Source organism: Palaemon carinicauda, chromosome 21, assembly GCF_036898095.1.
Source record: "Palaemon carinicauda isolate YSFRI2023 chromosome 21, ASM3689809v2, whole genome shotgun sequence".
In the NCBI taxonomy this organism is placed as follows: domain Eukaryota; kingdom Metazoa; phylum Arthropoda; class Malacostraca; order Decapoda; family Palaemonidae; genus Palaemon; species Palaemon carinicauda.
Genome location: NC_090745.1, coordinates 86,127,210 through 86,140,457, shown reverse-complemented (window position 1 = coordinate 86,140,457; position 13,248 = coordinate 86,127,210). Strand labels below are relative to the sequence as shown.

Here is a 13,248-nt window from a genome sequence, read left to right as displayed (position 1 = left end):
TATGTCTGCATATTAGATAATGATTCTGATGATTTTACATAAATATATACTGTACAAAATACAAACATGCCAAATCTATTTCATCTAGCTATATTATGTGACATCATAAATCTCTGATAACTAAATATATTCACTTTACATTTGCACTACCAAAAAACTTTTATTCGAAAACTTTAAGGAGTTCCTAAGGTGAAACTAACTGCCTTTTTCAGACCCAAAGGTGACAAGGATATAATCACTCGGCTGTACTTGGTCTGGTCTTTCCTGCATCTCATAGGACGCCTCCTTCTCGTCTCTATGTCTTGCACCGCCGTCTATGAGTCGTCCAAGAAAAGTATCATTTATATTCTCGATGTTCCAGTAGATGAGTAAGTTATGTTTTCTTGTATCAAATAGTTTGTTTACAGAGCTGTATACACTGTCATTTTATTTGGAATTTAAACTGTCATAGAGTACAGTAACTTAAAAAAATCCACGTCGGTATGGTTAAAACTAAAGGAATTTTGTACTGAATAACTAACATATTGCAACACTTCGTTTTAATCCAAATGTTTAAAGTAGGTCGACCACTACAGTTTTCTAGATGCTCTTGGGTGAATTTACATGAAACACATCAGTCTGCTGAGTACCAAACCTTCAAATATGTAATAAACCCTTAATGGTTTATGACTTAATAATAATTCAAACGATAGAAACAAACATGTCCAATTCATTAGACAATATATAAAGTTATTATCGTTCTCTCAATCCAATTATACCAACTTAAAAGCTACACCGTCGACACATGGCGACTACATCAACAAATTCAGGAACAGGAAATTGGACTCACGGGTTATGGATTTTTCCTGGTCAACAAGAACTTCATTCTAGCAGTAAGCACATTTATCCTATACCCCATTTTCTTTAATATCAGTCGAGTTTTTCTTATCCCTTAATGCACAGCCTACAGCCACATTGCGGCACTGCAATGTTGCTCGAGAATAAAGCCGGCGGACGTTTTCAAACCAGCTTTATTGCAAAGATCTACTTGCAGAACACTAAATTATGTAATCATATTGCATTTTAGTACTAAAATCAAAATACTACACAACTTTTCTTTTCATTTAACTTCAAAAGTTACAACTTGCAGCAAATGTTTTCATGTTGAACAGGCTGACATAAGTCTTTTTATAGTTTATATATGAAATAAGACAAATTCGAAGATAATTTGTATTTTTCCTTAACTAATACAAACCTGTAATTATTCATTAGAATATTCTTTCGGCAAAGCTGGAAGGTAGCCATTAGACTTAATGTGCGAGGGGGTAACCCTGCCTAAACGCTTGAGCGGGTAGGCCAAGGGTGACAGGGGGGTACCCAGCCACCTCTATATAATTTATACTCTCACAGCTGTGAGCTCCGGCACTTTTGATCGCAGGCAAGACTTCTGGACACAGGTGATGGCGGGCCAATTTATACAAATAACTACAGGTTTGTAACAGTTAGGGAAAAATACAAATTACCTTCGAATTTGTCATTTGTTCCCATACTAACAAACCTTCCATTAATTATTTGGATGACTCACTCTTATGGTGGTGGAAGTCCTAATTCTGGCATGGACATTGACCCAGTTTTACCTAGTACAGTATATGATTGTGGTCTAGGGAAAAATTAACATCTCACTAAAACATACAAAGTGAGTGTAATAGCAGCCTGAGCAATTCAATGTAATGAGAGTTTGTCATCTTCTAAGAACACATTGCGAGTTGTTATAGGAATAGCAAGACGTTTCCCATAGCTTACCTCGCAGGAAACAATGGGGACGTGGACAGTATATAAATTTATGCTGGACTACACAAAGGAAGTGATAATTAACTGGAGAGGTTGAAGCCAACTTGCAGAGGGACCCGTGGTGCTGTACCCCAAGGGAGGGGAAGATGAAGAAAGGAAAAGCCAGACATACTCTCAATCATGCAAGTCTTAACCCGGGTAACCAAGGCCCTCAACCAACTGCTACTTGTCCATCAAGGAGCCTGAGGTATTCTTAAAACACTTGTTGAGCAGCCACCACAGGATTGATAGTAAAAGTCGAGCCTCCTGTGGGTCACGTCTTTTAGATAATAGGCTGTGAAGGTATTTTGTCTCTTCCACATACCCACTTGTAATACTTACAACACGAAAAAGTTGCGTTTAAATGCCAAGGACGTACTAATGCCCCTGACATCATAGGCTCTGGGTCGTTGAGCCGGAGGAGAATCAGGAGCCAAGGCTCTCTCCATCATCTGGCGAATCCAGGATGAGACAGTGTTCTTAGTGATCCTCCTCTTTACCCTACCTGACCTAACAAACAGAGGTGCTAGTCGGGGCCGTGTTGCTGCAGCGCGTTTAAGATAGTATGTCAAACTCCTCACTGGGCATAGTAACAACGATCTGGGTCACTGGTTACAGAACGGAGACTTACAATCTGAAAGAGTCCGAATCTAAGGTCCAGTACCTCCAAATTTTGAGTCTTAGCAATAACCTCTGGGATGAAGCCGAGTGTCACTCACCCCCTCCCCTTGAATGGGCGATGTCATACGAGAGGCCATGAAGTTCATCGACTCTCTCTGCCGAGGCTAAAGCAAGCAGGAACGCTATCTTCAAAGTGAAATTTTGGTCAGTTGTATGGTATAATGGTTTGTAGGGGGGTCCTTTCAAGGATCTCAAAACGCGAATCACGTTCCAAGGAGGAGGCCTTATCTGTGAATGAGGACAAGTTATCTCATAACTCTGTATGAGAAAAGAAAGCGCCAATGAAGAGGAAATGTCCACTCCTTTCAGCTTAAAGGCAAGGCTCAAGGCTGACCGATAGCCTTTTACCGCTGAGACTGAAGGGAGCTTTTCCTCCCGAAGGTATACAAAGAATTCCAATTACTGGTATAGAGGCATCGAGAGGAGAGATATTCCTTCCTCGACAGACACCAACCACAGAAGACTCTCCATTTTGCCTGGTAGACTGAGGCTGAGGATTTACACAAGTAACTAGACAGTTTCTCCGCAACTTGTCGTGAAAAGCCCTTCTGAGAGCAAAGATGCTGGACAGTCTTCAGGCGTGAAGTCAAAGCGAATGCATGGCTCTGTGGAAGATGTTCGCATGTGGTTGTTTGAGTAGATTTGGTTGTGGAGGAAGCTCTCTTGTTAGATCTACTAGAAGTTGCAGAAGGTCTGGAAACCACTCTATATGATACTATAGCAGAGCTACAAGGGTCATCATTAGATTTTTGGATGCTCTGGCCTTGTTGAGCAACCTTTTCATCACACAGAATGGGGGAAAGGCGTACACGTCAATATTGTCCCAACGTTGTTGAAATACACCCTGCCATAGAGCCTGATGATCCGGGCCTGGAGAACAGTACTGTATAGCGGAAGCTTGATGTTCAGAGATTTTGCGAACAGGTCTACAGTCGGGGAACCCCACAAAGTCAGGACTTTGTTGGCTATCTGATGATTCAAAGACCATTCGGAGCCTACTATACGAGTCACTCTGCTCAGGTTGTCGACGCACACATTCCTCTTGCCTGGAATGAAGCGAGCTGATATGGACACCAAATGTTCTTCTGACCATCTGAGGGTCTTTACTGCAAGATGACATAGAGGCTGCGAAAAGGTACAGCCTTGTTTGTTTTTGTAAGCCACTAATGTGGTGTTTTCGCTTATCAACACCACAGAGTGACCTGCCAGTAACTGTTAGAACTGATGAAGAGCTAGGTATTCTGCTCTCATCTCAAGGAGATTTAAGTGCTGGTACCTTTCTGACTCTGACCAAAGCCCAGAGATTGTGTGATGCAGCAGGTGATCTCCCAACCTTCTTTTGATGCGTCTGTGAAAAGCATCAAGTCCAGAGGAGGGATAAGATCCTGACCCCTGGGAAGGTTTTCCTCTACCATCCATCAACTCAAGTCCGTCACCTGTTCTTAAGTAACAGGAACTAGAGTGATCGGGTGATCTAAGTGTTGGCTTCACATGGACTTCAGCTGCCATTGCAGGGATCTTATCCTGAGGTGGCCATTTGGAACTAGACGCAGGAGAGAGGTTAGGTGACCTATCAGACTCAACCAATGAGAGGCTGGAAGAACTTCCTTTCTGAGGAAGGGTGAAGCCACTTCTCTCAGTCTGTGTACTCTTTCGTCTGATGGGAAGACTTTCTGTTGGACTGTGTCTATTATCATACAGAGGTATACCACTCTTTGCGAAGGTCACAGTGATGACTTTTCAAGATTTATCAAGATCTCCAGATCCTGACAAAACTTGAGAAGCATATCTCGGTGACGAAGAAGGGTCGTCTCCGAGTCTGCCAGGATTAGCCAGTCATCCAGGTATCTAAGGAGACAAATGCCGGTCCTGGGAGCCCATGGTGACACTAGGGCAAACACTCTGGTAAAGACCTGAGGAGCTGTCACAAGACAAGCATAGAACCTTGAACTGGTATGTTTTGTCCTCATGTATGAACCTTAGATACTTCCTTGAAGATGGATGGAATGGGATCTGGAAGTATGCATCCTTTAGATCCACAGTGCACATGAAGTCCCTTGGTTGAACCACATGAATGACCGTGTCTGCCGTCTCCATTCTGAACTGAGTTTGTTGAACAAACTTGTTCAGAGGGGAAAGATCAATGACTGGTCTCCAGCCTCCATTCACCCTTTTCACTAGAAAAAAATTTAACTGTAAAAGCCTGGAGACCTGTCGGCAACCTCTTGGAGAGCACCCTTCTGCCGCACGGTTAGGACTTCGGCCCTGAGGGCCAGCTCCTTTGTGGATCCCTTTGCATAGAAGCTTAGATGCACTGGATCTAGAGTCAGAGGAGGAAAAGATTGAATGAACGGGACGCAATACCCTAGGGTGATCACTTCGACCGTCTAGGGATCTGCCCCATGCAACTGGTACCTCTGCCAGTAGTTCTGTATCCATCCTCCCACAGGTGGTAGGTGAAGAGCAATACCATTCCTTGTGGGAGTGACCATCTCGGCCACTGCCCTTTGCTCCCTTCTTTCCTAATATGACTTGTTCCCTTTCTGGTCTTTGGACAGAAAGGGCCGCTTAGACACCTTAGTAGGTCATGAGGACCTAGAGGTTGAGGGGTAAGAAAAAGAAGGTGCTTGCTGACTGCGAGAAGACTGGGAAGGTCTTTCATAGGGCCTCGATGTCATAGCCCTATGGAGGAAAGAATCGTTCGACGATTTCCTCCATCGTTCAGCAGTCCTCTCAATCTCCTCTGGAACGAAGAAGAACCTTCAAGGGTGGAATTCCTCAACCAGGAGACTTCCACCTTCAGCACCTGCTTATGGAATTTCCTAAAGACGGTATCCCTTCTCTTGAGTATAGCGTTCGCCCACAAGTTGACAATGTGGTGCAATAAGAGCTCAGAGTTTGGGCACCCAACAAAAGGAAAGACTCCAGGGTCTTCCTGTCAGACTCCTTAGGAACATCATGGGAGCATAATATGAAGCCCAAAGATCCCAACCATAGGTTGAGCCACAAAGCCGCCTGCATGCCATACTTCCCGCCTCTCTCTATGTTGAGGAGCTCAACTGCCGAGAGGAAGGCCCTCAGAGAGGAGAGAGTTTGAGCCGGAACGCCCTTCATTAGAGATTCCACTAAAGGGTTTAGGGACATGGTTGAATGCGGTTCTCCTTAGATCTCGTAGTAATTCCTTTGGAGAACAAAAGGAAGTGTTAAAGACTGAGAAGAGGAACCTGCCCTCAAGGAACTAGAAGTTCCGGCTATCAGGGCGATAGCCTTCCTTTTGGCAGCCGTAAGGCCTTTAGACCAGGGCAAGGCTGCACTAGTTCTAGTTCGGACTGGATGCTTTCATAAGATTTTCATCGTTCGTGTCCAAGGGATCATCTACCTCCAGGCTCATATCCAGAGGTTGGGGTAGGTCAGGGTCATCAATGGTATCAATCAAGGAACCTGCCACAGGGGACCTTCAGTGTGCCTCAGCCAAACGAGCTTCACTTGCCGCAGCGTTCTCTGGTTTAGTTTTAGTGTCCTTAGACTCCCTTAGTACGGGATGTTCCTCCGCGTTGTAAGGAGGGGGAACTTGCGAGGGTTTTGGGACACCGGCAGCCAAAGCTTCGACAGTGGGAACCTAAGGCTCTTCCTCAGGTGGGGGTAAAGAAATTGGATGCTGGTCCAGAGACACTACCTTAATTTCTTGAGGGTTAAAGAGATGAACAGATATCTCCCTGGGCAAGCCAATGCCCCATTCGTCCTAGGGTGCATGATATCGTTGTGAGGTGGAGTTACAACTCTCACCTTTCTCTTCTGCCTCTTAGTCATGATTTCCCTTGATTTAACCAAAGTAAAAGGAAGGTTAGCCATATAAGTCAGAAGAGGGAGGCACCTCGGCACGAGATCAAGATGAAGGTGATCTCCGTGCCTTGTCTGCCGATGGTATCCTTCTAGGGTCAAGACTCCCAAGAGACGAACTCGAAGAAGACTCCAATGGAATTCTTGGAGTAGCTCTGACTGGATCAGTAGAAGGCGGAGGCGGAGGTCTTGGTACCGCACTTGCTCACAGTTCCGAAACCTCTGCTCATGAATCGCTTGTGGAAATTGTCAATTCGCGCGCAAATTCACGAGATTCATGCACAAAATTGTGAATTTCGGGTCACAATGGGTGCGATTCACGAGCAGAAGTGCTTGCAACACAGGGACCAAGAGCCACACTGGAAGAGGAAGGCACAGCACATTCCTGTTGCTGCAAAGAAGACCTACACCCGATGAAGTCGGCAGAGAGGGCCTCTGAGTAGGGGCAACCCTATGCGTTGAAGAACGCATCACATCGGGACGCGCTGCTGAGTGTTGTGTAGGCGAACGCTTTACTAAAGCACCCTGGGCGGCAGAGGGCACTGGAAGTTTAGCTGGACGCCTATCTGAGGAACAGTCAATCTTGTGATCAGGGTCGGTCCGAGGTCATTTAGGAGAAGGACGGGTTGAGGGGCAACGCACTGATGGACTGCGCAAACGCCTACCTCTACCTCTAGATGAGGAATGTCTATACTGTACCTTGACACGGTTTGCAATCGTGAACGCACGGTTCGCGATCGTGAACACACTTCGTAAACGGAGTGTCTAACTCTTGTTTAAGAATGGCGCGAGCATCAGGAATGCCTAGCTCACGAATGTGAACGTCGTTCTCGTGAGCATGAAAGTCGCCCTCGTGAACAGGAGCTTTGTCCTCTTGAGCGCGAGCATTGTCCTCATGACCTAGATCATCGAGCTCTAGAACATGAGCTTCTGGACCTGGGTCTACAATAGGATGCTCGTAATTGTTCAGAACGCGGTTACGACACTTCTCCTCATGAACAGGAACGCCTCCAAGGAGAGCGTTGAGACCGATGGTCTTGTGAGCGTGTAGCTCTAGTGCAAGAATGCCTTCTAGACGAAGAGCGTTTGGATCGTGATGACCTACGATCCTGATGATCTTCAGATCGTAGCAAACGACGATCAGGAGAAGAGTGTCCCAAAGGACGAGGAGATGGAGATGTTCGTCTCTACGCGCTGCTGGAGGAAGGAACGCCGGTCTCTGGAAGATCATCACCTACAGTTGAAGGGTTCCTGTGGGAAGAAACAGAAGGCTGGAGGTTAAAGTACGCCGAAGTTCCAGGATGGCAAGTAGGATCGTCGTCAGCAGGAGGCCGTTGGGAGGGCGAAAGTGAGCGATAGCCTCAGTCGCTCATGGAAGGTCCAGGAGAGGGCGACAGATGGACTTTGCAAACCTCCAAGATGAAGGATGTTGAAGGCTCTGGAAAAGGGTCCTTCCTGGCACTATGCTGAAGGAGACGAACAAGTTCATCCTTCGTAGGGGGCGCAGAAACCCCTAAGGTCGGCCATACCTGCAAAACATCAGCAAGGGAAAATGGCTCCCTGTCGGCTGGAGGGGAAGTTGCTCCTCTAGGGGAAGCAACCACCACTCCGGTACCCCCAGGGTTGCCTAGGAGTTAGACAGTCTGCGCTCCTGCTCAATCATCCCTCAGAAGAGAGCAAACTAGAGGAAGCTTTGGAAAGAGATTTTGGGGTGCGAGAAGAAGAACGCGCTTTCCTCGTCCCTGAGGGAGAAATATCGCTCTTGGCCTTCTTTCTGCGCCGTCCAAATTTCTCCCATTGGGAGGCAGGCCACTCACTACACTCTGGACAGGATGAACCCTACTAAAATTGCTGCTCTCTACATGAAGGACACAGAGAGTGCAGGTCAATATCCAGTGATGACATGAAGGTACCGCACGCAGCACCCTTGCGCCCAGGACTGGTCCGCATGAAAGCGATCCGAAGAAGCAAGCACACCTGAGAAGAGATTAAAAATGTCCAATGACAGCCTTGGGAGGAGATAGAGGACCCATCCACTCTCTACCGAGCCAAAAGAAAAAGTGGAGTACCTCACAGCTGTAAGTGTATATATAGAGGTGGTTGGGTAAGCTCCAGCCACCCCCAGCCTACCCACTCATGCATGCAGGGTTACCACCTCGCACTTTAAGTCTAATGGCTACCTTCCAGCTTTACCAAAAGAATATCCAAATAAAGAACGGAAGGTTTGTTAGTATGGAAACATATTTTTTGTGAAGTTACTGTTCTTAAAATATTTAATTTTAATTGTTCATTAATAATAATAATAATAATAATAATAATAATAATAATAATAATAATAGTTTATATAAATTTTTTCTGTTATAAACAAAATATAAAACAATAACGATTTTGAAATACACTAACTATTTTTGTTCTGTATTTTGTTGAATATATCTTCATATGCGTTTACTTATTTTGAACTGTTTTAGTCTTCATTCTTCATCATAAACAATTGTTTTAGGGATAGTGGTTCCTGGACCACAGTGGAAAACAGCATTTTTGGCAATTGGAACAGGAAGATACAGACGCCTCTTAACCTAACCTCACTTAGGGTACTGCTTCTAGCCTTAGAGAGGGGGTTTGTCCGATACCTGATCCCATCCCCTAACCTGACCTAGGGTGCTGTATCACTTCTAAAACCTTAATTAAACCTTGTATGTACTTGGGCTATGCCTATTTCTAAATTTGTGAAATCATGTTGTTTTAAATCATATTATACATAAGATTCATCCAACCATTACCTAAGTATGTCATTCTATAACCTGAAATGGAGAATAATTCAGCCTCAATCCCCCTATCCTAACCTAGGGAGGCTTACTACTTTAAGAACCTTAAAGAAACAAGCAACATACCTAGGGCTAGACCTATTATGTGTACTTTAAGTAGAATTAGAATGGATAGATAGAACTTGAGGCTAACTATATAATTTAGAAAATATCTTTGTAAGCCTACAGGTAAATTTCTGAGGTTTGAATTTTTGTTTCCATTTCAAGATTATCAATAACTCTTACCACAAAGGGAATCGAATATCCGGAAACCAAAATCAAATAGTATTCGAAATATTAACATTCTAAGGTTAGAAATAGTTATATATCTACCTAAAGTAAATAACTGTACTTCCTCAATTCAACATGACATAGATTTCTAATTCACAAGTGTCAAAAAACGTATATGGTTTAAGTGAACTTTAGTATTATAAATACAGAAGTCTAACCTAATCACTCACTACACAAAACCCTAGGCTAGCATACCAAGCTCGTGTCAGACTAGTGAGATAGATACAATTAAAATGTTGAAATATATACATTATAGATATTGCATTTGAGCATCATTGTAATAATTTTAAACATGACATGTACACAGAAACAGATGGCTATAGGCCTAACAATTGCTAAACATTTATGAGAAAGATTTTTTATAGTAGGCCTATATGTATGGCTATTCACGCTTGGACTGTTGCATTTAATGGCTACTGTACTTAAGTTTCAATCTAATATGCTTGGATTATGAGGCATGATGACAGAAACAAGGCCTCTAAAAAGCACGACTGATAGTCTAGGGGCTAGGATAAAGTACGATTTGCTTACCTGACAAACGTTATCGAATTTCCACTTGAAGAATTAATGTGTGCCATGTTCGCAAATATATATTACACAACGTACTACATTCATCACTTAAATTTGAGAAAATTTCCACATGAATTTTTAAGATAGATGACAGAACGACTGTAACGATAGATGGATATCTATGGACATTTGACAATAACAGACAGTCACGGAGGGTAAAGGGTACTGGGACTATAACAACGTTCACGAAATTCACGGACCGTGCTTGTACGACAGTCTAAAGGAGCTCACGCGGTTTATTTGTCGAACATTGTTAATGATCACTGTATTCATTATTAGTTCTTTGTGAAGCATCGCCAAATAATTATCTAGTGCTTGCATCACATATATTTCTATTCAGTCTTCTTTCCGATCATTACCTCTACTTTAGGTGCTAGGTTGCCTGCATCATGCATGGTTTATAATTTGGCATAAGGTTTCTACGATTGCATGACCTTGAAGTCACCAACCATGGTTATTGGTGGTGGGCCTAGCCTTTGACTTGAGTTGTCCAATTGCAATGCAGCATTTTCCACAGTCATTGGCAGAGGGCATAACCTTTTACTAAAAAAGAAGAATGCAAGGCAGGAGCTATCCGTTAACTTACTTTCTACGACAAGCAGGACGTAGGTGATAGTATTCTTACACCCATAACGCAGGGCAATATACAGTATAGTTTTATTCAAATGGCTCTGATTAAACTCATTATGTGGTTAAATGAAGGATCTATATCGTGGACTAAACAATAACGTAGTTTCATTTTTCCAAGGAGCTCTTCTTCTTCTAGAAAATATTTTCAACTTTTTTTTTTTGACATGACAACGCATTTTATTGACATAACAATGTCACACTCCGCAAATTTGGGAATTGCCTTACTTTTTTACTATCCGTATTAATTTAGAATTAGGATATACTTAGTGGCTACTGCAGATGTCTAAAATTTGACTAAAATTTAACAGACTATCATAATTATGCTGTCATAGAACAGTGATGCTGTATTAGAATACGATTTAGATATTATTATTATTATTATTATTATTATTATTATTATTATTATTATTATTATTATTATTATTATTATATAGCTAAGCTACAAGCCTAGTTGGAAAAGCAGGATGCCATGAGGCCAAATTCTCCAACAGGGAAAATAGCCTAGCGAGGAAAGGGAAAGGGGAAATAAATAAACTCCAAGAGAAGTAATGAACAATAAGAAAAAAAAAAACATTTTAAGAACAGTAACAACATTAAATTAGATTTTTCCTATATAAACTATAAAAGAACTTTAACAAAACAAGAGGAAGAGAAATAAGATAGGTCTGCGCGAATGTACCATCAAGCAAGAGAATTCTACCCTCAACAGTGGAAGACCATGGTACAGAGGCTATGGCACTACCCAAGAATAGAGAACAATGATAACTGTCTTGCCTCTTCTTTCGTAAGGTTCTTCATTCTGGCCGCGACCAAATTTTGGAATTATCATCGAAATTTATAGTACCTAATCACCAAAAAGAAAAAAAGAAAAAAAAAGTTGAATAAGTGGAATCTCATAGTTCAAACTTGGTGCTAGTGCTTTTTAATGTTGATAGATAGACATATTTCATTTCATGCATGCAGTAGTTTATATATATTGCTTATGTTTGAAATTGTTACTAATATTTTCATATCTATTTTTTTTTTTTTTATGTTACTTCTCTTGTATAGTTCATTGTTAGGTTCTTCATTTCTGTTCCCCACTAGGTTGATTTCCCTATGAGAGACCCTAGACCCTAGACTTGTTGTATTTTGCATTTCCAACTAGGGAGGCAGCTTGACTAGTTAATAAGATATTGTCTATGACTTAGATATCAAGCGAATGATGACTGAGTGACTGTAAATATATCCAATTTAATGTACGAGGAAAGTTAAATTGGATCAGCAATTCTTCAGCGTTTGTATTTGTGAATTGTCGATTTTCAAATGATTCAGAGATCTATTGTGATATTAGACCCATAACTTTTAATCGACTGTTTGTTCATTACTTTTAAAAGTATCGTTGTTTCGTTTTCTTTGTACAGTATATTTAATCCGTTGATTTTTCTTTCCATATATGAACAGTATATCAAAGATAATTATGATATTAATATAATAAGATCCATTGAAGACAGAGTAACTGTTTGTAAGAGGTTTGAATGCTATAGACACATGTTCAACCCCAGACTAAAGTAGAGACTTTATATATTATATATATTTAAATATATATATATATATATATATATATATATATATATATATATATATATATATATATATATATATATATATATATATATTCATACACACACACACACACACACACACATATATATATATATATATATATATATATATATATATATATATATATATATATATATATATATATATATATATATATATATTAATTAATTAATTAATTAAAAACAGCTATATTTTTTCATGGTACAGATTTTGTTGGTTTCTAAATAATTAATTTACGTATAAAATCCTGAAACATCTTTCATTATCATGAACCAATGTTGTAAGACAAATCTAAAAGCATTCAATATTAAGATTTTGAAATCTAATATGAAAGTATAACGACGCATTACACGCTTACCTTTTGTCATCAACACACCGACGATTTCATCGTTATAATTCTAATTTGTTTTGTCTCAATTTCAGACAACAGGTGCACTAGTGACGTATGAGGTCATACTTTATCAACTTAATTTTGGCGATGAGACAATGGCGACCAACTCCGAGTAATAGTATTTGATCACCTGGCTTTTGAGGTTATATTATATCTATATGCAATAATTTTTCATATGTAACCTCATTTATTTTTTAATTAATATGTCATAATATACCTACATGACATGTACACAATATATATATATATATATATATATATATATATATATATATATATATATATATATATATATATATATGTATACAGTACTATGCATATATTATATACACCCATATATATATATATATATATATATATATATATATATATATATATATATATATATATATATATATATATATATATACATATATATATATGCACACACATATATATATATATATATATATATATATATATATATGCGTGTGTGTGTAATTTGTGTATATATATATATATATATATATATATATATATATATATATATATATATATATATATATATATAATTCCAGTATTGATAGTGAAGTCAAAAGAAAAGCCAGGGATGACTGAAGAAAATATTTAGAAAGGAAAGCAGATGAG

General features: G+C 40.3%; 1 protein-coding gene across 2 annotated transcripts in view; it reads right to left on the bottom strand.

The window, feature by feature from the left end:
• Window positions 1-10,117, bottom strand: part of MED18 (mediator complex subunit 18) — a 189,920-nt gene extending 179,803 nt beyond the window's left edge. For both annotated transcript variants that reach the window (XM_068345072.1, XM_068345077.1), the window contains exon 1: window positions 9,957-10,117. The gene's annotated coding sequence lies outside the window, so the exon portion shown is untranslated. The remainder of the gene's footprint in view (window positions 1-9,956) is intronic.
• Between the last annotated feature and the right edge of the window lie 3,131 nt (window positions 10,118-13,248).